Raw genomic sequence first — 25,751 nt, 5'->3', positions numbered from 1 at the left:
TTACCTGAAAACTCTGTGGGAGCGCTCTGGATGTCTTGGTGTTCTTTTTCCTTCCTAGGTGCAGTCAGGGTGATTCTGTAAAAAACATGTAAGGTTGAAGCTACCTAACTACTGTGTTTCCCTATTCTCTTCCATGACATTGACTCTAGGATAATTGTTCAAGAAAAAACAGTGATGGCTCACCTTATCCTTTAATTTTTTGAGCTATCCATCCTGCTTTCATGCAGGGGCGCTAGTTCTGAAGAATGCAGAATTTTCTGGAGCAGTGTAAATATCCTTAGAGAAAATTAGAACTGATGCTAAGGCTGGAGTGTAGTCAGAAACAATATATATATATATATATATATATATATATATATATATATATATATATATATATATATATATATATATATATGGATGAGCTTCTGCACGCAATGGAATTGGAATTTCTAAATGAGTCTCAGAATATGAGTCTTAGAAATGGAATTAGTGCATAAGCAACAGGTGCCAGAAGAATGAACAATATGGTCGTGAGTAGGAGAAAATATTTAATACACCTTTATTATTTGAATGTCTTTAATAGAATAATCAGCAAATCTGGCAGCAATAAATGTACGTGAGGGAAATAACGTGTTAACTATTTTCAAAAGCTAACCTAGGAAAAATTACTTATTTACAATGGAAAACTAACGCTGCCAAAACGAAGTAACCGCAAGCAATGACACCCTGAAAACTCAACTAGTCACAGAAAACCCACCGTCACCCTGCGACGTTCATAAAGTCTGAAAAAACGTAGTAACCACTAAGATATTCATGCGGAAGGAATACTAGTGTAGCCACAATCTAGCAATCATAAAATATACTTGCGTGACTGAAGGAAACTGGAAACTAGTTTTCACACGAACACTCTGGGCTCTGAGACTGACAGGAATATGAGTGAAAACTAATTCGGGAATAAACTGTGGTCGGGAAATGGAAACTAAGTGGGACAGGAATGGGAACTATGAACTGTGACAGGAATACGAAAATATTGTAGTAATAATCCTCTGAGGAAGGTTCTGTGGAAAACAGGAAAACCGCGGAAAACGTTGCACTGCAGTTTCAGTCACGATGCGAATCGCAGACCTCCAAGGGGGCGGGGCTTAAAAGGGAGACTGAACCTGATGCATAGACCAGCAATGTTAGTTTTTAAGTGCATCAAGGAGGCGGCCATGATAGGGAAGCAGGAAGGTCTAATTCTAATGAAAAGCCTACACCTTCTCTAAAGCAGCTAACCACCCATGCCAAGCTAATGACCAACCCTTCAGGGCCTTCTGACAGGGAATCACACTTAGAGCCTTGCCTATGATCATGACAATTGTAATGTATATTTATAAACATGGCACATTGCTATTTAATAATAATCAATGTATTACACTGAACTACGTATATTTACAATAATAAATGTAGCACAATAAAATAATTGTATTGATGATGATCTATATTTTTAAAATAAAATTATATTTTTTAAATTATAAATCTCACCACAAAAATACAACACAAATACATATTAAACCAATTTAAAATAATGAATCCATAAATAGTAAAAATGCATGCAATACATAATATAATTTGTTTAGTTTATGCTGTACAAAACATTAACTACCGAGTGTTTTTACTGATTAAAAACATTTGATAGTACCAACATAAATAAAATAAAAGTCAAAAACATATATTATTTTAACATTAATAACATGGAAGTCTCCTTTTGCATACTTCCTCAATTTGTGGTGATTTTCAGAACGATACCGATAACAAATTGAACAAGTACATAAGAGTATTCTTATTATAACTTAAGGGACCTTTAATTGGGATTTTTCTAAAAGCTACTAGTGTAAGTGGATTTTTCTACATTTCATAATTTGATATTTTCATATGGACTCTATTTGAAAGGTTCTTATTAAAATTGAAGGTAAGGGACGGCTTTATGGGGTGATGTGGAAGCTGTCAAAAATAAATTGTTTTCCATTTTCAAAAGTATAAATAATTTCAATTTTACACAACTACATTAAAACACAATTATCACAAAAACTCATGTATTTCAATTCAATATGTAATGTATACAAAAACAATTAAATTATACTTAAAAACGTTTTGCAAACAATTAAGCAACCTTAATAAAACAGAGAAATGTATGTGAAAAAAATGTTTTACAAATGAGTTAAGGGAGAGTTGAGGTTACCATGATATTTGAATTGATGTAAATATAATATATTTTTTAATGTATTGATAATATTTTTGTGTTACCTTAATGTTATGATTTCTTTTGTTTGTAGACTATGTTTTTTTGTTGTAACCATAACTGTTGTGTGAAAACAAATTCAAATATTTATGTATGTGTAAAAACTGAAATAGCCTTTTATTTGCGTTTGTATCGTTTTTTACTTGATGAATTGTAAACTTACTGTAGCTTTGTCACTTTTGTGATATCACTTCTTGTGATGTTACCGGGAGCATAGGTTAAATGACATCACTTCCTATGAGGTTGTCAGGGTCAATGGTCATATGATATAAATTCTTGTGTTGTAATTAGCTATGGCATTTCAATTCCATAACCCTCACATTGTGGTGAAATTACTTCCCTACATAGCCCTTTCTTTAGATGCCTGTGCATTAGCTGTTGAAAATAAACAAGACAGTTATTGTAACAAATATCTCATTTACTATACAACTACATGCAATATTATGGGGATTGTATCAATGACAATGAAGCTTAATATTATGGTAAATTTGTATTCTTATTTTTGATTTTCTCCCATTTGTAATGTAGTCTATTTATATTTTACATTCAATATTTTTTCATTCAAGCATTTTATTACATACTTACTTTGAGATTTGTACACAATATCAGTTTTAAATATAGTTGTTCATGCCAGATTCCACGACTTCTACGTGATTTCATAATCGCTGTTCTTACTAATCAATTAATGGTATTCTATTTATTAGCTCCTTAAGTATGAAATGCTGGGTCAGCCCTGTTGCGATTTAAACTTGCAAGGTGGCACAAAGTCAGAGATGAGTGCTTAAGATACAAGCTATGCACACGCATTTTAGAATGTATAATGCTTATAATGCTGTCTAGATGCAGAGTCTAGATTAATTTATCAAACCCAAGCACTGCACTGCAAATGCACCTTTCAACGTTGTAATTACCCTCTTGACTTCTGGGGACATGTGTAAGAAGTAAACCACATAAATAATGTTCCTAATGTTCCAAGGGTAAAAAGCCAAAGGCTGATGGGGCCATCTCACTCAACAAAACATTAGAGAATGTTTTTTTACCTGGCACATAACTCTTCATTTCAGGTCAACTTTCTCTTTGCCCATGTATCCCATGGATGCTTATGAGACTTCCCCAATGAACATCTCCCGCTTTCGCTCCCTCTCTCTCGCTGAGCACTCTTTTCTTCCCAACAATATGTTTGTGCATTTGAAATTAAGTGATCTTCTCAGGGATCAAGTATGTTCTTAAGCTTCTTTATTCAGTTGCAAGGTAATCAGGACACCAGGTAATTAGGATCAGGAGCAAAGATCTTCAGGAGAGCCCACTAGCTCCCACCATACATGATACATATCTCCAACTGCCTGGGGTGGAACTCACACACAAACATCCCATGGACTCTCAGAACATTCTCTTATGACATCACACCATCCATACAGGAGGTGAGACAAGATATAACAGTATTCTGCCTTGAGAAGTTGTCAAGGAGAGGCACTAGACAGGGAATGTAATTAAAGGAAATCTGCCACAGACAACACTCATCAGGAGAATGTACTCAAAAAGCAGCCAGACTCGCCTGGTTGTGAGAGACAAGAAGACTATTAAGGAGATACTGAAAGCGATGTGGTGGTAAAGCCATCAACAGCTGCCCAACATCACACTGAAGGTGCTCAAGCTCCTGACCCCCAATTATTGTTACAGGTACTGTTTGTGTGAAGTCCACTTACAGGACAGGCAATGACAGGCTCAGTCTAGAGTCGTTGGCCCATCTGGTAGATGGGAAAGCAGGGCACAAATCAGCTGAGAGCTACAAAATACCTCGGCAAATGGCATTGGCAATAATCAGCAGGCAGATGCTTCTTTAGAATAAAAAGTCAAAGAAGGGCAGGATGGCTATCGCCCAAGGTAAAAGAATGCAAGTTTGTTATTGCATGGCCTCATTAGCTTCTCAGCCCTGTCCAGGATGGCGTCCATTGTCTTTAGGACTGAAGCACACTCACAACCTGAACTTGGAAGCTTCAGATGGATGCCCCTATGCTAGCATAATTAGCCTTTTCATTCAAAAGCATCCCTTGGCAACTGTGTCCTGAACAGCCCTTTTGTGTTTTGATACAGTCCCCACTCAGGTTCTCCTTCGATAAACTCAGCTGTGATTCCCTCTGCACACTTAGGGGTAAATGTACACTTGATTTGTTTTTCAGACATATTACAATGGCTGTATCAGAGAAAGCTTGTTCCTCGCCTCACTTTGGAGAGTGGTCCGGTAACTAAATGTGTGAGGATCTAGGCGGAGGGAGCAGCCCATTCCTATGCCTGAGATTGGTTGCACTCACAGAGATGTCTCTTCACCTTTATGCATTCCTGTTTCTTTCTCTGCAGAGGTCTACAAACATGGGAACAGAAGTATATGTTGTGACACTTGAGCCACTGTCTACAAAGAAAAGATGCAAACAACTTTGGGAAATCTTTTGAAGTTGCAATAAGGCAATGTGGAAGGATCACACTTCACTGAATACAATGATTTTTAATTAATGTTGATAAATATTCGTTTTTTCTGCAATAATTGTTTCCTCTTTTTGTCTATTTTATATTATATTTGTTTTAGAAAAAACTGTACTGCACTCTGATGCCTATGGGGTTCTGTTAGTGCCATACTTATAAAACTTTTATGTTAAAATAAAACTAAAAATAATAATTGTAATTATATTGATGGTGTCCAGTGACGAACCTGGGATTTCTTATGCTTAATATCTAGTGAAGAAAGCCAATTAATAGGGGCTCTTAATTTAAGCCCCTCTGAACTAGAGTCACTAACTTGAATATGCCAAGTTCAAGAAATGGTTTCACATTTATCAGATGTAGAATTAGAATTGAAAATTTTAACTTCAGGTATTGTGAAGGCCTTTCCGATCCTATGAGATTTTTAGTAACCATAATAAAATAGCAAAAGCTCTAATCTCTTGTTGGAAGACAAGTGGGGTCACCGATGGAATCTGGCAGAGTGCCCCCCCACTGAACAAAATCTTGATTACGTAGAAGTGCAAAGTCATTAGGCTCCTCCTTTAAATGAGCCATTTGGAAACCACACCTTCTAAAGAGGTGGTGTATCCTGGAATGTGCAAGAATAGTCTAACCAACCCCCACTAGAACCTAGAACCCGTGTTGACTTCTCAAAATCCTGGCTAGCACGACGCTCGAAGTGCAGATGGTATCAAAAGATATTCTTCTTTTAGAATGTTGACCTTTGCTGGCTGGTATTCAAGGCCCAAATGGGCTACGATGGCCAGTAGCTAGAAGCACATACTGATCCCACAAAGTGGGGAAGCAAGATAAACACCTGTCGCGAGTTGGGCTTTAAACTCACTCATTTGCACCCAATAAGAAATTCACTTTCACATTGCTAAAAATAGACTGACACTATCAATTGATCTTAGCTTGTCCACCCTAGTTCACAGAGGAATATGAAATCTACGGCTTTCTCCTTAAAATGAGGGCATGCTGAAGACTGTATAGCAAGCCACATCGCTGCCTTAAGACTCATCTGATAGGACTCATGAGGTAGCTATTTGTCACCCTCCAGGATGAGCGGGCACAACCTGCCACTAGGAAAACTCTGCTTAAGTGCAGGCATATAGTCTCTCATAGCACATGTTTTAAAATTGGGGTCTTCAAGCCTGGAATTCATTTAATGTGTTCAGCATGTGACGAATCTCGGGATTCAGTCACTTATCCCCAGAGGGGAGCCTTTCCTTGTGAGGCTAGGGAGGTAAGTCCGCTATGCAATAATCCCTCTAGGGGTGGCGGCATGCAGGAACTCACAGGGAGAGACTGCCCTCTGGGGGACAAGAACTCCCATTCTGCAGACAAACTCCCTAGAACCCTCTCTTATAGAACAAACAGTAACATCAGAACTCCAGAGGCATCACCAAACCACTATTTGTTACTGTAATATAAAACCTAAAATCCAAACTGAAGATCAATGCAGTAAAACTACTGTGAAGAAAAAGAATGAACAGCGAGAAATCCCGATTACTCAATGGGTGAAAGCCAACACTACTGTGACAAAGAAGAATGAACAAACAATGAAGAGTGATCAACTAAAGAACGGACTATAATGCTCCCCTGGGGAGGACCCAGCAGGCAACCATAAAAAGAGACGAGAAGTGGAACCTGGAAGTTTCAAAGCAGCCGAGTGAGGAGTGCTAAGAGAGACCGAAGACCGTCCGTCGGTACGAATTCTACAAGGCGCTGTGGGCAGGAAGCACCAAGGAAGCTGGAAGCCAGAGAGATAGGGGAATGAGAACTCCAAGAGAAGGAGTGAGCTGAGAGCATTAACGTGACCCTGGAGGGGTTGACTGCTCAATCTGGTAACAACGTCAAGACCGCTGAAGCACAGGTGGCACAAAGCAGCAGAGAAGAAACAGACAAACGGAGTGAGAACTAAAGCCATCCTGACTACGAAGGGAGTCCCCATCCTGCGAACATGCCCGGTAACGCCAACCCGGAGAAAACTAGGATAATGGAGATGGTGAATAATGCTGTTCGCACCATCAAAGGGATCAAGAATAGAGAGCATATCCCGGAAGGAAGGAAATCACTACACTGGCTGAGAATAGAGGACAGAATCATCTTTAAATCTATGACTATAGTCCATAGATGTATCCACGGTACAGCCCGTAAGTATTTAAAGAAACAATTCTCTAGATACATTCCTGCATGATCGCTACGATCAGGAGATAGGGGTTGGGTAAATGTGCTGCGATTTGGCCAGGCAACTGGCAAAGGCAAAGCTTACCCAGTGCAGGCTGCGTAATAATGGAATAAGCTGCCCCCACTCTCCGGTTGGAAAAAACATTTCTGACTTTTAGGAAATCTTTGAAAACCCATTTGTTTAAATGGGTTGGCTTCTGGCTGGATGAATCCTTTCATTAGAAACAGCTGAAATTATTGGTTGTTTGTTTGTCATGTGTTTTTGTGTGTGCAGGCTACCGGCGCGATACAAGCATAGAAATAAATAAATAAATCTGTCTACTTTGGAGGAGTGGGATCTTGAGTCCAAGACTGTGCTTCATTCCTCATGATTCTAGAAGTCATCATTAAAAAAGGAGGGACCATGAAACGAAACATCTGAACGTCCTTGTGCTTTAGAGATAACTTTCATTCTTTGTCTTTAAGTCTTTTTTGGGAGGCTGAGAGGTGGAATAGTTGGACAAATTTAGTCAGCGTATGCTAGGTTTTGGAAGACCGTTAGATTCTCTGGATGACTGCAACTAAGCTATTTGGAGCAGTTTTATCACTCCTTTTCACCCCCAATAGCAGTGAGCAACAAGGATGATCACACCAGGTTTTAGCTGGAAAGAAACTGATTCCCTGGGGAACCTGTGCCATGGTACAGCTACTTGTGGGTATGGATTTGGCCAGTTCAACCAGCCTTCTCAGGAGATTTTGCCAAAGCCTTATCAAATCCATACAAAATCTCTACGAGGATCAATGAAATAACACTACATAACAATGCGAAGTTTCAATGTTCAAGATTATTCATGTACCACACACAGACTTATTGTACAGCCTTTTCTGGCCATGTTGATAATGGATGTTAAATTTCAACAAATTCTCATTGATGCATGCAAACCAGCATTACTGACTTGGTTTCCTATGCAATATACCGTCGTCTGGTAATGACAAAAGAATACCTAAAGAGAATATTGATTTGTCACTGTACATTCTTGGAACCTGAGTCAGATGTTTGGTGAACATAGATTGTCAAAACAGAAAAATTAAACAACACTTGGACAGTTACTCGTGTATCCACAATCGTGCCTATATGACTGTCTCTACTGATAGGAATACACCTTAGAATTCTAAATAACAGTACAAATATTTTGTTTTTGTCGTTACATCATATCGGGACCAAACTTTCTTTTAAACTCTGTACGTAGCAACAAGTGTCAGGACCAGGATATACGGGCACCTTAGATGAAAGCTAATGTGCACAGTGTTGAATTGAAAATAAAGCTAAATACCTTTACCGTGTTTACATAAACTAACACCCTAAGGGTCTTTAGCTTCCCAACCAAACAAGGAGCTAGGAAAAGGAAAGTGCTTTGAGGGTTTTGTCCATGGAGGCCCACTTAAGACATATTGTAATGTTTTTTCAAGAATATTTCGGGTTGTAGGAGGACAGATGGGCAGTGGATGTTTGAGTTTGTTCCCCTAAATATATGGATATTCACCCTTGGTTTGAGATGCATACAAAGCGTTTGCAAATGAAAGGAATATGTCTGCCGAACTGCTTTTTTACCCTGTTTGGTGTAACATCTGTTAACTGTTCTATCAACAGCATTCTTTAGAAGCAGGCATATGGGGGTGATTAAACAAAGCTGAGATGGGGTGTTTGGCCCAATCAGATGGGAATAGTGACTGGAGTCTGCCAATCAAAGAACATATGTAATGACGTCACACAAAGGTACTCCAGTCGAATTGTGTTTAAGACTTCTTTATTGTCATCAGCCAGAGAGGGGTTGAGGTTGAATAAACAAACAGCTCCTTGTCTTGGTAGAGAAGCAAAGACTCTCTGAACAAATCATGACAGGGTAAGGAAATAAACAAAAACAAGTGGCAGATTCATCCCCCTGCCCTCTTTACCAGTGTCTACAGTTCAGACATAGGTCATACATCTATGAATGCATTTTCCACCAGGATTGACAGAAAGAAGGCTATCCCTGCCAAGTTAGCTCAACAGTTATATACATGATCTCATTCTTCACAATTCTTACATTTGCAGTGAACAGATGAGATAACATCATTATATGTTCAACCCCCAGCATATTAGATCTATAATGCTCCTTACTTTTTCTTTCCCCTGCATTATTTTCTCTGTTCTTCATTCGCAGAAGCCAAATATGTTTACTTCAAAGTATGTTTGATGTCTGATCAAAAGTATAAACCTATTAATCTTAGGAAGAAATGTTCACTCCTCATAAAACAAATCAAAATGTAAAGTTTATAGAGAATCACCCGATGCAGCATGTCTATTCATAGCTCTGAGTTTAATTTATCTGGATTTAAGGCCACTTAATAAATAAATGTTGAAGGGAGTTTCTTCCACCCACCTTGGATAATGTTTGTTTCCAATATGTTTCCTCTAAATTTTATAAAGGTATGTCTGATGTTCTGCAATGAAAGAGGTCTAAATAGAGTGAGTCTTATAGATAATCTGACACTTTGTATGCCCTGGAGTAAGTTTGTTTGTTTGTTTTAATATTTATAATGCGCGCCAGACCCGAAGGTATCAGGGCGCAGAAGGCAAAAGAGGGTTGTTCAGCTTTGGTTACATTGCTGTAAAGTGATATACAGTATACACATAATAAGGCAATAAGGGTTGTTCAGCTTCGGTTACATTGCTGTAAAGTAGCATGCATTAAATACATAATTAAGGCAAATTACATCAAGAGAGCAAATGTGTACAGTGTATACAAATAGGGCAAGTAGTGTTATCTGAAAGTATTGAGGTTTCAAATGTCATTTACCTTGATCCAGTTGATAAGGTGGGATCTAAAACGAAGATAGGGTAGGTCTTCTCCAAGTGTCGGTGGGAGCGAGTTCCAGTATTGGGCAGCTTTGACCGGAAAACTGCTTCTGCCAGTCTTAATGCAATTAAATCTAGGCACTAGTAGGAGGTTGGCGTTGGCTGTTCTCGAAGGGCGATTGGATGATTGCCTGGGGAATCTGGCAATGAGGTATTGTGGGGCAGCATGGTGTAGGCATTTATGTGTCAGGGATGCTGTTTTGAGAAGAATTTTATCTTTTGTAGAGAGACAGTTGTTCGCTCTTCTGAGGTCAGATATGTGGGCTTTCTTGGGGATGCGTAGGGCTGCTCTCAGGGCATTGTTTTGAAGAATCTGGATCTTATTGGTAAGTTATTTATTGCTCCCCACATAGAAAGCATTACAATAATCCAGTTTGGATAAGACAAGGGCTCTTGCTAAGGTAATGCAGTTTTTAGGTGAAAGGAAGCGCTTGGTTGCTCTAATTAGCTTACAGGTGTAAGCTGTAGCTGAGGCCATGGAGTTAACTTGTTTTTTGAAGTTTAAAGTAGAGTCTAGATAGAATCTAAGGTTTTTGACTTCCTTGGCTACTGTGATGTCGTTATTGTCTATTTTAAAGTTCGAGTAGAGATGGCCTAATTTGTGGAGGTTAGCAGAGGTGCCGAGAATGAGGAGTTCCGTTTTGTCATCATTCAGGCATAGACCATGTGAGGCCATCAATGCCTGGATGATGAGGTACAATCTATTCACAAAGGCCAAATCCTTGTTGTAATCTCCCGTCAACAGGATGAGGATCTGTGTATCATCTGCATAGTTAGTGTAGGTGATACCAAGGCCATCTAGATCATCAAAAGGGGGCTTTGTGAAGATGTTGTACAGAGTAGGAGAAACACAGGCGCCCTGGGGCACACCGCAATTGATGGTTAAGGGGTCAGCAGCTGCTAAGGGTGAGAAGACCCGCATTGTTCTATTGTCAACGAAGGATTGAATCCATCCAATAGCTTCTTGTGAGAAGTGAACGGCAGAGTCCAAATAGTTATAGAGAATCTTATGGTCGACCAGGTCGAAAGCCGCCGAGAGATCAATTAGCAGTAATAGTGCTGTTTTATCATTGTCTCTCAAGGCGTCTATTTGTGCTTTGAGGTCGATGAGCGCAGTTTCCATTCCATGTTGTGGTCTAAACCCGGACTGGCGCACTCCTAGGAGATGGTGGCATTCCAGATATTGTTGGATCTGAAGGTACGCCTCCAAAAACTATTCTGGTTTGAAAATTCAGATATGTTTAATACATACATACCCCTCCACATTTACTTTCAATGGTCTAAAGTGGTCCCAAAGCACAATATTTGTAGTTAGTCAATACATTGATCATTGAAATCCTCCCTGATGATGGCTAAAGGATGCTATTCGCTGCTATCTAGATTTTACTAAAATGTTATCGACCAAGATAAAGCTTGTGCTGCAAAGAGGTGTTAACCCATGCTTTAACCTGATATAAAATATCAGGTTCCACTTAGCTAGGCCCGGGATCTACCTCCATAAACGTCCTTACAGTTTATTTAACAAATGACATCTTGTGCCCACAGTTTGGCGCTGCATAGAACTACAAAGGAAACGTACAATTTATAAGCCTCAAATAAAGGTCACAATCGAAACTTCCAAATCAATTATTGTTGCTTTTATTTGGGAGCACTTATTAACCACTGACTCATGAGAAGGCATGCAATCTTTCATTTAGAGTCACTCCAAAATACTTACAATCCCTCATAATCTCAATACGGTGTGTATTAACATACTAATGAAATACTTTAGCTGAGAGCTGCTTGGAGAAGCACATGATGTTGGTTTCAGTCTGTTTAATTGCTAACTCATGCTCCATTCAATAGATGGAAATCTGACTTAGGGTGTGTTGCAAACCTTCTGGGGTTGTAGCTATTTTAATCAGATTGTCTGCATATGTTAATCACTTAACTAACCGCAGCAGAAAAGCATGTACTTGACAGAGCACTGTGGACACATTCACAATATACAGGTTAAAAAAGGTGGGTGAGAGCCCGAATATCTGCTGCATTAAACATGATTTATCGATAGCCTTTGCTGACCCTACCTCGTGCGTCCGGCCTAACATTACCCATGGTCTGCTACCCTGAACATTCTAAACAGCATAGAATGTATTATAGACATATTTCATTTGTTCCAAAGCTTTCCCAAATTAACTCTGTCAAAGGTCAGATGTACAGACCCTGAATAATCTAGCATAGGAATCCTAAACAGGCTATTGTGCGTTTATTAAGGCATTGCTGGCCAGGAATGTCAAGGTCATAGATATTGCAAGAGTAGATAATCAAGACTAAACCCCAGTCTGACAGGGCAAGACTATTCTATTTTCCTCCACCTGCCGTTATTTCTTCCTACAAGATTTTACATCTATTTTGGTAGGACTAGCTAATAATGGAACGCAATAATTACATGGTGTTGATAGGAATTTGGGTACTTTTTTCCAGAGGTGGCAAAACCTCTCCCCCTAAATGTATCCGATTGGAAGCCAACATCAGGCAGTTGTGTCCAATTCCTGGAGGACCATTTAAGTAAGTCATGGGCCAGCTACGCTTTCAGTCTATCACAGTATCCATATGTATTTAGAATTGTGTTTTTTCTATTGCCATGATAAGCGGAGTGATCAACTAGACATGGAAGTGGTGAACTGAGTCTCATATATTAGTGCAATATATCTGCAACAAACCTGCTCTGCTTGGATTGTGCATTATTGAAAAGGAATCCTTTATTATTTGTTATCTTCCTGGTTATTTTTATACAGTTAGTTCTGATAAGTGCCTGTAATTCTTGGCATCTACGTCTTACTTCCTCTTTCTTGTTTTATTTGTACTCATCCCTATATGACAGTTTGAATTTTCTTGAGACTTAAAATGTCATCTTCAATATCCGGCTAGTGTCATCCCTTAATTAGCTAACATACTCTTTCATTACAGTTATTTTTACTAATATAGACTTATAATATTAATTTTGGCCATTGGGACAATCCTAGCCTTGTCTTGAATTATGTTTTTAGGAATAACAGCTTTAATTTGATCCTTACATAGGTTTAAGGCTGCATTAGGGCTGGTAATATTTATAATGCTGTATACTATAGTATCAAAATGGTCATCATTAACCCAGCATTTGATGTTCCTTTTGCAATAGCGCAGAAGGGCTAAAAAACGGTGGTGTGGAAGGTTGCCCAGAGCAATGCCAGTGTTTCAGATTCATTCAAAACCTTCCACTCATCACTTTTTTGGTTTCGGTTTGTCTCCCTATGTGAGAGAGGGTATACCCAGACGTGGGTCCCTTGCTCGCTGCGCCATAGGGAACCAAGCTGCACCTCACTGAGGAGGCCCAACAAGGCCGAAACATGTCTGGGGTTGCTTGCGTTTCCGTGAAGAGGGGACCTGGCATAGCAGTTCGGGCAGGGCTGCTTCCATTGGTGGCAGCACCTGACTGAATTGCATATGGCTGGATCCCTTTTGCAATGGCGCAGATGGGCTAAAAAACGGTGGTGCGGAAGGTTGCCCAGAGCAATGCCAGTGGTTCAGATTCATTCAAAACCTTCCACCCATCACTTTTTTAGTTTCAGTTTGCTTCTGTATGTGAGAGAGGGTATACCCAGACGTGGGTCCTTTGCTCGTTGCGCCATAGGGAACCAAGCTGCACCTCACTGAGGAGGCCCAATGTCAGGTTTCAATAGCAAATAGGTGGTGTATAAGGATCATTTTCCTAATGTTCTTTGTTTATTTCCTTGTTAGAAATTAATCTAATACTTTAATCTTCTAAATGGTTTGTAACGCTCACCTGATTCCCACGGAGGCGCCGACCTGTTCTGGACTGCTGTGACCTCTTCTAAGGTGATGTGCAGGACTCGGAAGACGGACTGGACCGGACCCCCAAACCTCGCCTGTCTGGCCCGTAGAAGAATCCTTCTGTAGATGGAAAAGGGGATTAACTGTCTGTTGGATAATGTGTCGGATTCCTCCCTTCCCCCTCTCACACTCCTCGAACCCCCTCCGCGATTCCCGTAGAGTCTCACCTTAGAGTCTGAAAGGACGAGCTCTCCATCCTGCTTCCGATGAAGGGGCGCATTAATTTCCAGTTACTTCACTGGATCTCGGGTTTGGTGAGTATTCAACTCCGCTTGACTTTATGAGGCCGTAAGTATTCAGTAGCTAAAGTTCAAGCCTTAATTGTCCGTTGTCCTTTTCTCTATTTCAGATGTAGGATGAAGAATCCGCGTAGTGGAATGAATTTGCCGAAAGTAAACTCTGTGAGTCTTTTTGATGGATGGTTCCCTTAGTGGTCTTGCTTTCACCCACTAATGCGTGTGTCTTTTTTCCCCTTAGGGGCCAGGGTACGGAAGTGCCAAAGAAGCGGCGCCGACCCGAGGTGAGGAAAGATTGTCCCAACAATAATCAGGCAAGTCTTAAGGTGGAAGAATCAGGCCTTCCTCGATCTGTTCCTTCGCTCACCTTTGTTTTGACTCTTTTTCTCCTTAGGCGCTGAAAGGCGACGGATGGTGCAAATGGTCGTTGAAGAGCCCGAGGGTGCCTCGTGAAGGTGAGTGGAACGCGGCGCTGCAGCGAGCGATGCGATGCGCTTCTAAAATAATGTATTTTCTTAGGATCGTCGGAGTGATGGTTCCGGACTCCGGATGGAGGTAGGTAAAGTTCAATTATTCACCTTTCTCTCCTTTCCTTCCTTTTCAGGTTGCAGGCAGGCGTGGCTGGAGCCAGGATGCAGGAGCAGACACGGTGAGCGTCCAGCTGCTAGATGCAGAACAACACGAAGCGTGAGCTGCTGTCTGGGCGTGGTTTAAATAGCCCCCAAAGTAGTTCCAGGTAAGTATTCTTCCTCAGCCACGCCCGAGTGGTAAAATAGTCCCATAGGTAAAATAGTCCCTTTCAGACCTCCAGGCGGTCTGGATCTGGCAGCATGGTCTGCATCAGGTAAGTCCATCCAAGCACTCCCATAATGAGCCTGGCGCCTATGGTGCCAGGACTGATACCTTCTATGAGCCTGGCACTAAAGGCGCCAGGACAATGTCCAAAGAGCCTCTATAAGGGGTTGCTGGGTCCCTCCCTGGGGACATGATGTCTGCTTTCGGGGACGCTGGGCCTGAACTGGCTCCCCCGGAGTAGGCATCATGACATGGTTTGACCTTAACTTTTACATTCAGAGTAATGCAGATACCCCAAGCCAAGATGGAGGGCAGAGGCAGGAGTTCTGATTGGGTGGCAGGTTAACAGTGTGTGATCCCCAACATTCGAAACTGCCTTTCATCAGTTATGTTTCCAGAGTAGGTCATGTTTTGTTTTTCTCCTGAGTTTTTGAACTTGGAATCCTTTCAAGAAGAATCCTTCAAGAAATACGAAATAAGAAATAACAACTACTTCATTACGTCAACTCTCAAGCAATTTATTTCCTTTGAAGAAAGAACGTTGTCAAGTCTTCATCTTCAACTACTAAAGCTAAGTATTAACATTCCAGTTAGCCAAGGGTTAACTACCGAAATTCATTGCATTTTTTCCCTCAGAAGAGTAACTACAAAGCTTTGTATGTTTTTTCTGTTGTGTTTACTTATGAAAGACTAAGAGGCTCAGCAATACGTTGTACGCGAACTGTTTGCTTTGAGAGTCATCTGTGGCGTTCTTCGCGCTTTCGTGTGCATGTAGCCCAGATTACTAAAGGGAAGCTCAGTTTATTTGTTGTTCGCGCCCTCGCGTGCATTTTATAAAACCGTTTCCATCTTGTGGATGCGTTGCTCGCGCTCACACGTATTTGTTAAAACTACTCAATAAAAAGACTTCACTTACCTTGTTACTGTCATCGTGTGCTGGTTCCTGTTCGCGTTCGGCTGCAGCTGCGTCGCGTTTCGTTTCCAGATAAAGACGAGGACATTCCCGTGGTGATCTTCATCTGCGTGTCAGCTGAAAAGGAAACAGAAAGGTTACCGTCGCGTTTCGGATGATGCAGTAAGATGAACTCTTTCTTTTCTAAAGAAATCAAGGTAAGACTGCATGTTTAATTAATACAAAAGACTTCAAGTTGTGAAGATTATATTTTTTTACCTATTGAACTCTTTTTCTGAGACTGGGTAAATAAAAGAATGTTTGATTCAATGCACTTATATAAATGAAAGATAGACAATCACATTTTGCAAGTGCAACTCAAATGAACATACTCTTTGGAATAAAAGGAATGTTATATTTTTACATGAAGAAAAAATATGAAAACTTAAGTATCAGTTCTAATTGAAGAATCTTTTCAAGGCTACTCAAACAACAAGAAAGGCTTTGGGAATATGTTCTTATAATTCTGTGCTTTACTTAACTCTACAAGCGTGCATTTATTCATAAGACAATTCTGATGGACCTTTGGTGAATAGTGCACAATATTCAATATTTTTTTAACAACAAACTTTCTTCATTTAATTAATTGAAAAGACTTTCAGTTCCTTGAAATAAGATAGCACAGTATAAGAAAAAACATACCAACAGAATTATTTTAGAATAATTATCATCCTCTAGGCTTTTTGCAGAGGATACTCAGGTAGGATGGTAGAAGATTATTTAAATATTATTAGTTTGTTTTAGTGATATATATATAGTTAATGTTATTAATTCTCATTCATGCAGAGACTGGATGAAGAAAGAAGATCCTGTGTCTGATTTGTTATTTTATCCACTTTTCCCCCTTCCCCCCAAGGGTGTCTAGTATTCAGCTGTTCAGTTTAGTTGTTTGCTAGACATCTTAGTGGGGGTGGTCGGTCAAAAAAACCGAAAAACAAATATCGAATTACCAAAATCTCGAATTTAAAATCTCGAAAAAAAAATCTCGAATTATTTATTTATTTATATGTATTTGTGGGTTCAGGTAAGTATAAAAAAAAGGGTAAAATAAAAAAAATGAAAAAGGGGTTTGGGGGGAACACCCCCATTTCGAAATAAAAACGTATTAAAAAAAATTCGAGATTTTTTTTTTTTTCGAGATTTTCAATTCGAGATTTTTCAATTCGAGATTTTTTTTTCGGTTTTTCAACTATAAACCCTTAGTGGGATCGTGGGACTCAGCAGCTCCTGCGTGGATAAGGATATTACCGGATATTACCAGCCATGACACCCAACAAGGCTGAAATATGTCTGGGGTTGCTTGTGTTTCCGTGCAGAGGGAACCTGGCCTAGCAGTTCGGGCTGGGCTGCTACCATTGGTGGCAGTACCTGACTGATTTGCAATGGCGCAGATGGGCTAAAAAAACAGTGGTGTAAAAGGTTGCCCAGAGCAATGCACGTGGTTCAGATTAATTCAAAACCTTCCACCCATCACTTTTTTGGTTTCAATTTCTGATCAGACCTTGCAACTTAGTTACCCGCTGTAAATATGGGATGGTTTAGCAGAAAGGCCGTTAACATCCATTCAGACAAATGAATTTTGAAATTGTAGGATCACAAAACGGTTATACAGTCACCTGATTCTGGATTGTGCAAAGGTGTGAGATATTGGAGTTGAGTTGTCAGCTTAATGAACATAACAAATGGGTTAAAAAGCAACTGTAACGTTTCATTTGTACCAATTAATAGGCTTCATGTGTGTCCGACAATTGATAGATCTAAAATTCTTGATAACAAAAAGGCACCAACTACAGGCCTACTAATCATTCTTAGAGATAAAAAGTCCTGGCGAAAAATAAAACAGAGGTCTGGTTAGATGAAATGTCAAAGTTGGCTGCATTATGGTGGGTTTCTTTTATATCATAGAATTTGATACGATCTAGGATCCAATTTTGGAAATCTGACTAGTATATGTGGATCAGAGGCTGAAGTAGTGGGGAAGAAAAATGTTTTGTTCATAAGTGGTTGTTTTGTGGCTCCAGTTTTATCTTCTGATGCTTTTCAATTTATTAGAATATATAGATTGTATAGGAATGTGCAGTTTTTGGAAATGTGATTCAGGAATGGCTTAATCTGATTTATGGAATGTACCAGATTCATTAAAGGTAGGTATACTTTGCCAAGTGTTGACGGTGGCTGGTCAGATAATCCACTTATATGAAGGCCCATGTCTGTCACGACCCTAACATTTAATGAGCAGTGTGTCTTGATAATTTAATTTAGGGGCCTGCAAATAAGGAAAGTCAAGCTAATCACTAAGCCTGGGTACAGCCTAACGGGAGCTGGTAGGGATAACGCAAGGTGGGAACTTGTGTTTCTTCCAATACTTTATTTTTTTATGAGCTCTTGATAATTTTCTTTTCATCTGTTTGTAACTAGTAAGGATGTATTGTTATGGAATTGTCTGAAAGATGTTCATATAAGAGGCTTTAAGTATAGTGTATTTTTGTAACAACAAATTGTGATGCAACTGTTTCTTATAAACCTTGTTTTTGGGGCTGTGTCATAACTCTTATAAAGATAAAGAAGCAGATACCAACCTTTTTAACAAACGATTGCGTTCGTATTTTTTGCATGCAAACATTTAGAAAAATATTTGCTAAACAATGGATAGTATATTTGTATTTATTGTGATTTTAGGCAGTGACCAATTGGTGTTTAATCTTATGGTGAGTATAGGGCAACTTGAAGCCCTTTAAGTTGTTGGGAGGTTGTTGCTGCAGACACTGCAGAGTACCCGCTAAGCACCTACACTATAAATCAGCCGTGCTGAAGCAGCATTTCATCTGCTGTGACCAACTGGTGCTTTAAACTTATACCGAGTGTGGGGCTGCCAGAGTCTCTTTTGGAGATTGCTGCTGTAAATGATGCAGAGTGCATGCTAAGGCCATCTACACACTGTTCCATGTCGTTTTGCAGATTGGAATTATTCCAAAGTAATTTACTTCAAATGAATTCCTTCGAAAAAATGAATTTCTTTTTTATTTGGTGGGATAATCCGCCAAGTCCGCCCTTTCCCTATACTAGTAGCCCTACCCCAAGCTCCTCCCCACCTCTTTTCACCCCTTGCCCCCAGCCCTATATAAGTCTATGATTTTTTTTGAAGGCATTACTTCGAAGTAAATTACTTAGTAAAGTTGTTACGATAATGAGGTGTGTAATAATAAGATTCAAGTTACAGCGGGTAATTCAAAGCAAAAGCACCCGCCCCCCCCCCCGGCCCCCGGTCATTATAACCTCCATAAAAAGGCAAGAAAGGTCCTCATCCCAAATACTGGCCCTGGTGTAATTTAAATCTTCACTGAGACCCGCTTTGGAGGTGAACTCTCAATGCTTTAACTCCGCTGTAGTCACTTACTCAAAAGACTGCGGGAGAATGGATAAACCTCAAGGAAAAATCACATAGCGCAGGTAGTTTCCATTACAATTAACAAATACATACAAAAGTGGGGGCAAAAAAACAGTAGAGTACTGCTGGAGGAGGAACGACTTATTTGTTCAAATGTCACTATTAAGATCAAGCTTGATAACTAATTTGATCTTACCTTATTTCAATTATATTTGAAAATGCAGATGCAATTGTAAATTGTTACTGGCTGGTGAGATAGCCCAAGCATCAGGGCGCATGCCCTCTTGAGCTCACGAGTAAGATAAAAATGGCCAGCACTCTGGATGAGACGACCCAAGATAGGAATGTTTAGGTTGTAAATCAAGTACAGCAGATGGTAAAAAGGAAAACTAGGTGAATATGGGAATACAGTGCTTCTTTAAATCATATGGAGGAGCAAAAGTGGCTATCTGCTACTCTCCAAACAAAATTAATAGCAGAATTCTAGCATGTGCGTGATTCAAAATGCTATGGCTATTTGGTAGTGCAACACATATGGGGATGCTTATTATTAACAGGATGGTCCCATTTTATGATTTTTTTAAGCGAACATATGATTAGTTTAGAAGAAACATGGACAACAGAAACACTATTTGATGGAATGAAAATCATTGATGTATCTCCTATGAAGGGCAAATGGAGTAGAACTAAAGGTTCCTGCTTTGGGAAGTGGAGGTTTAAGAATAAACAATGAAAAAGTAGACCTAAATAATATTGGCTCTAAAATGTTTGGTTTGAGTTGTGACTTGGTCCAGAATCCAAAATGTCCAGGCAATTGATTAAATATGTATGGTGCGCCAGGTCAGGCCCTATCAGGTAGTTTACATGAAGCAGTGGTGGGAATATTGCTGATGTAGGACTGAATGAATATGTAATTGTATGTTATTTTAAAGAGATCACTATGGGCAGAAACATATTAGATGAAGAGTGGGGCCAAACACAACGTATAGTAAAGTAGAGAAATCTGAAATAAAAGGAATACGCTGGATGGATTATTTGGAATCCAGTCATCTTCTTATGTTGAACGAAGTTTTGATGGACTAACGGTCGAATTCACTTGGGTAACAAATTAGCCTGTTACTTTTATTGATTACATTTATGTGCCTGGGCAAGATTTGGGGGAAGCTTGCTCCTTAATTATGTCCTATGTGGAATATTACCACTTTTCTGTTCAAGTTAACTTGGGAGACCGACTTCTTGCCTGCACCATATTCACGTACCCCTTAATGGTGATACCAACTGAAGCCAGGGTAGAAATATCACCTGGTCAGGTACAGAAATTAGCAGCAATAAATATAAAATGATTGAATTGCAGATGATACTAAAACATTCTGGTGTCTTGTTAACTGTTTAAATAAAAAAGTAGTTCAATTAAATACTATCTGTGCTCCAGCTTGGGAGGACTACGTCTCATTAATATAAAGACAAAGCAAAAGTAGCAAAAACTGGTATGATGACCCGTCTGATGCAAACTGAAACTATGCGGGTACCCTTGCGGACGTAGTTGAGCTAGTATAAATATAGAGTTCCAGATGCCTTTGCAATAAAGTACTAAATCTTTGCAAACAAATGGTGAAATGTGGTAGTGGGTTATAGCTGGCGTCTGTAAATTAGGACATATCCCAAATGGTATTATAATTCCAATTTACAACAAGGGGACAAGGCTAGATTCGTGCAAATATAGATGGAAATCCCGACTTGATGCTCCAGCAAGAGCAAACAGAATGGGCTGTGGAGAATAAGATATTGTCTGCCTTTCATGCAGACTTAAGAGCAGGCCTCTCTAGCACTGCAGGTGTGTTGGCACTGGTATGGTCTATACGCAACATTATTTAAATCAATAAACAGCCATTATACGGATCATTTGTTGGCCAAATAAATTTTAATAATCTTTACCAAGAATTGTGAAATTGGTTCATTCCTCCTAACCAAGTGAAAATGGTTGTGGCTTTGTGTAGAAACACCATACTGAAATATAGGAGAAACATCAATAACTCCACCACCCAAAAAAAAACTCAACTTCAAGAGGACTTATGCACGAATGTGTACTTTCCATGTTGTTATTGAAGCTATACACAGCTGGGTTTGGGGAAAAAGTTGAACTTTCCCTCCGAATCTCAAAACAACCCACTGCAATCCCTGGGACATGTACACAATTTGATTAGATTAGATAATACCCCAACCTGCCTCCACAGGGCGATTTTGAGTATTGCTGCCTACTCAAAATTGCTGGACGCTGGAAATCAGTAAATCTAAAACTAAAACCATGTGTTTTTCTAACACGAAAGGATTCAACCATTTACATTTTTTTTGGAAAAGAAACCTATCGAGTTTGCGATTAGTTTTAGATATAGAGGCGTTGTTAATGAAAGACTGTCTTGGTATGACCCTAAAAAGGGTAAGAACAATAAAGCAAAGTAAACAATTTTACCCCATTGGCGATTTAATATTCAGAACAGCAGTTTTCGTTTAAATTCTTTAGCTGCTGCTTTTAAGTTAAAAATCCCTTCCACAGTTCAATATGGGTCTGAGGTATGGGCCTTTGATAGCACTGATTAGCAAAAAAAAAAAAGGTGGCCATGGGGAGGGATACTATTGAAAGCCCTTGACTTGCCAAAAACGACTCCAATGGAATACAGTGTTACACTGAGGACTGGTCTCTATAAGCGCACGTCATGACCAGGGCCTTAACCTTTTTTTTTCTAAAAATCTCTTTCTATACCAAAAATCTTACTTGCATTGTGAGGGAGGAAAAAACAAATAATTCAAAGTGGGGCACTTTTAGGAATCTTTGTTGAATTACTTTTCCCCTTTTAAATATGAAAGCTGAAGAACTGGATGTATTTAACTATTTTTAAAATGAGAATTTGAGGGATTTAGATCAAGTACAATTAATGGATTAAGATTTAAATATCACGTATTCAATGCCGAACATTCATTCAGGCAGAAAAATATTTAAAGATCCTGCTTGAGACGCATACACATAAGGTGTCCACAAAAAGGAGAAAAAAAAAAAGAACAAGTGTAAATGCTATTTTACTATATGCTCATGTTGGTATTGGCACATGGAAGAGAATTCTGAGAAGCTAAAACATGTGGTCTATGTCAGACCCTGACAAAGATTGTGAATCTTTAATAACTCTTGATAGATTGTGCAGCTACTTGTCCAGGAGGAATTTGACACATTACTAAATTTGAAAAAGGACTGCCCAAAAAAATAATCATTATGGGTGAAATTAACAACAGGAGATGCCTAATTTGATAATAGCTGCTCTTGATTTGTAGGATTAAATTGAAGAAACTTTTATACCTTATGACAAATGTACATTTACTTTTATCACATCACATTTAATTTAGGGAAAGGGGTTTTTGTTCAAACTGCCATGTTGATAATAGCCTACCCACAGTGTTTCATCAATATTTGAGATCATACAAGAAGATGATGATTTGCCCATGGACTTGCATCATGGAAACAAACATTTTGGGAATTAAGAAATAAAAATAAGACCGTGAAGAAATTGGTAAAAAATATGAACTCACGTTAAATTTGAAACATTTAGTAATTGAATTATGTGGCCTTCAATCTCCTTATTGGTATCTCATGAATGGTCAACAGATCTACTTTATAAATTGCTGCTATACTGTTTTATAAAATATATTGATGTTAATATATTGGTGTTTTAAATTGATATTTCGTTGTGGGTGCTAGACAATTAAATCTGTATAGAAATCGACCAAGACATTTTAATAGCACGTATTAATTTAATGTGTGGTCATGATTTTTTTTTTTTTTTGAAGATCTATGGAATCGTACCATGGATGGTCAATCGAAGTCTTTGATACACAGTTTGCTACTGCTATATATTGCTCGGTAAATATACTGGAATTTTGTATTGTATAATGAATGGAGTGCAATGTGAGGTTTTTGGAAAACCTCTTAAAAACACGTAATACATGAAATAAGAGCCACGTTTTGCATGTTAAAAATGCGGTTGCACGACTCGGCGGCAGTGCTGATACGAGGATAAGTCAGATAGAACCGCACCGCGTTCGCTCGGCTCTACTTTCACCGCCTACCCACGAGGGTTATGAAAAAGTGCTGCGGTAAAGAGGCACACGCGCCCGAGAAAATTCTCCTCAGTAAAGGGCCGAGAGAGGCTGAGGAGTGCAACAGATGGGCCGGGCCACGGTGCGCCATTGTCGGACTATTATCCTCCTCCAACCCCCCACACCCCGAACCTTCCCTGACAGAACCCTAACGGCGTCTGAGGAGAAGCTGCTGCGCAGTCAGATATCCGCGCGCGCTGCGGCGGCGGTGTAGTAAAAATATCCCCGTGACGTCGCACGCCTCCCTCCCGCGCGCCGCTCGGCCTCCCCGTCCGCTCGACGTCGCCGCGCACGGCGCGACGTCACCCGGTCCCTTCCTCTCATGGGAAGCAGTCGCGCGACCCCGGCTGCTGGATCTGTGTCCATGGTTGCTTCAGCTGCTGCGCCGCCCGGCACCTCCCCACCAGCAGCAGCGGCAGCAGCCGCTCGGAGCCGGGCAATAGGCTGCCGCTAAGGACCCCGGAGCACCCCCCACCTCCCCCCCCGGAGGTAAGGCGCGGAGGGGGTGGGGAGACAGCAGTGCACACACACTAACGGGCGCGCGCGCGGGGTGCAGCGGGGGTCCCTCTCTCGGTCACTGGTTCTCACTGCCCCCCGCCCCCTTGGTAGCGGGCTGTCACTCCCCTCCACCTTCCCCGCAGCGCAGTGCTGCGACTTCCCGCTGCTGCCCTTTCTGTATCGTTGCCAGCGGAATGATCATTCTAGGGGATTTGCCCCCCCTCTGTTTCAGTGCAGTGGTGCTGCCCCCCCCCCACACACCCCTGGATATTGACGATAGCACCTGCAGCCCCACACACTAACGTGCATGACAATGTCTCGTCTCAAGAACTGCAGATGTCAAAATTCAGCAGCGGATAAATGGGGATAAGCTGTGCCAACCCCCTCCCCCCGTGCCCCCCCTCCAATGCACAATGTCAGTCGCGGCCCCCACCGGGAGCTGCGCTGACAGCCGCGTGCATTGCGGGGGATTTCAAACGCCCCCCACTAATTCCCATTGCAATCCACCTGTTCTCTAGCAGGGTGCCCCGCCCCCTCCTTTTCCGTATTTATTGATCGCATTCGGGTGTGGGGAGTTTCAGGGGGAACGGGTTGAGCCGAATTCGCCCCGATCGTGCTGCTTTTTTTGTCTGGGGGGGGTCTTGCTTTCTGACAGTGGCGCCCCCCGGGTCTTTATCTGCTCATGCATGCATTTGGGGGGGTGGGTGACATGCTTATGCAGGTGACATGCTGATGTCGCCCGGTTTCTTCGCCCCCACCCCCGCCCCCACTAATCGGGATGGTGATTGTGAGGGGCTCGGGTGACCTTGAATTGATGTCCCCTCTGCAGCTTCCCAAAAGCATCGCGCTGGTGGCGGCGCCGCACGAGCGGATGCGGCGGGGCGCATCGTGCACCTGCTTGTCTTGTCTATATACGGCCCCGGATCAGCCTGGAGGTGGGTGGGTGGGGGCAGGTGGGCATCGGATCGCGGCGATGGCCCCTGCACCGGATCCCTGCGCTCGCTCTTCTGCGGGGGATTAAGAGGCTGAGATTAGCCTCCTCCCGTGGAGGAAGACCAGGGCTGCCGCCTCATCCCTGCCACGGGTGGAGGCGGCAGAGAAGCCTGTGCTGGGGGATGAGGGGAGGGGGCGTGATCCGTTAAAATACGAGGGGGGACACTGGTGAAGGGTGAGCGGGGGGGTAGCATTGTGATTATAAACAGTGTTCCTGCTGGCCTCTGGCAAAGCCATAGGTGTGGTGCAGTGCTTAGAGTGCTGTACTGGGGGTCGCATGCAGCGGGTCCCCAGACTTCAAGAGTAGGTGCAGGATGGAAGAATGCACGGGAGGGAATGACGGGGGAATCCATCCGAGCCGGGCACGGACTGACTGGCAGCTGCGTGGGGTGTCGTGTGATGCTCTCGACGCCGCCCCCTCCCACGCACACAGGCTGCCCGGAGCTCTGAGCCCTTCAGGTGTTGCCGCAGCCTTGATCCAGACACTCCCTTCCCCGGCAGATGGATTGGATGATCTCCTGGCGTTTGCCGAGCGATCTGTTCTGTATTCCAGTGGCGGCGGCGCACGGAGCCTCGCCAGCTTTCGATTATCGCTGCTGCTCGTCTGCCGAGGCAGCGCCTGGCCGCCCGCAGCCCTCTGCACAGGGATCCCATGTAGGACGAGAGGGGCCTCTGGTGCTGAGCTCCTCGCCGCCGGGACACCCAACCTTTGGATGCCAAGCACGTGAGGCCTCGCACTGCAGGCTCTGGGAGGCAGCAGCGCAAAGGTAGGCACGCACGTGGTGCTACGAGCGGTCATCCACAGGACAGATCACGTCCAGGCAATGCACGCCACCCATGACACGTCCGATGTAGTGTCCAGTGAGCAACCACTCCGACCTATACACCACAGCATCACCCCCAGCCCCACACTCTTATACCCTCCCATTGACCCCCTACCAGCACTGTGATGCACGTCTGTGAGACTGCTGTGTCTTACTAGGGTTGTATTCAGTGACTACTGTGTACAGCAAGGAGCAGTTGGCCTGCCCCATGCATCA

At 41.5% G+C, this 25,751-nt stretch overlaps 1 protein-coding gene and 1 long non-coding RNA gene across 8 annotated transcripts in view; one reads left to right on the top strand and one right to left on the bottom strand.

Annotated features, from left to right (window-relative positions):
* Positions 1-24,797, bottom strand: LOC138513286 (uncharacterized). 2 transcript variants are annotated; one of them, XR_011281738.1, is made up of 5 exons: positions 24,613-24,797; positions 15,651-15,764; positions 13,871-15,193; positions 13,636-13,763; positions 1-75 (listed from the first exon to the last, which is right to left on the bottom strand). It is a non-coding gene; the product is annotated as an uncharacterized lncRNA (long non-coding RNA). The 2 variants fall into 2 exon arrangements; XR_011281739.1 differs by lacking the exons at positions 13,636-13,763; positions 13,871-15,193.
* The window catches only part of ATP2B1 (ATPase plasma membrane Ca2+ transporting 1), a 551,789-nt gene continuing 549,549 nt past the window's right edge, over positions 23,512-25,751 (top strand). For 3 of the 6 annotated variants that reach the window (XM_069628007.1, XM_069628002.1, XM_069628006.1), the window contains exon 1: positions 23,512-23,709. The gene's annotated coding sequence lies outside the window, so the exon portion shown is untranslated. Of the gene's footprint in view, positions 23,710-24,943; positions 25,479-25,751 lie in introns of those variants that run through there. The other 3 variants (XM_069628005.1, XM_069628004.1, XM_069628003.1) reach the window with 2 other exon arrangements.

Source organism: Ambystoma mexicanum, chromosome 12 (genome assembly GCF_040938575.1).
Source record: "Ambystoma mexicanum isolate Mex_15411 chromosome 12, UKY_AmexF1_1, whole genome shotgun sequence".
Classification (NCBI taxonomy): Eukaryota; Metazoa; Chordata; class Amphibia; order Caudata; family Ambystomatidae; genus Ambystoma; species Ambystoma mexicanum.
The sequence above is the reverse complement of the archived record's forward strand: the minus strand, read 5'-3'. Positions and strand labels throughout refer to the sequence as shown.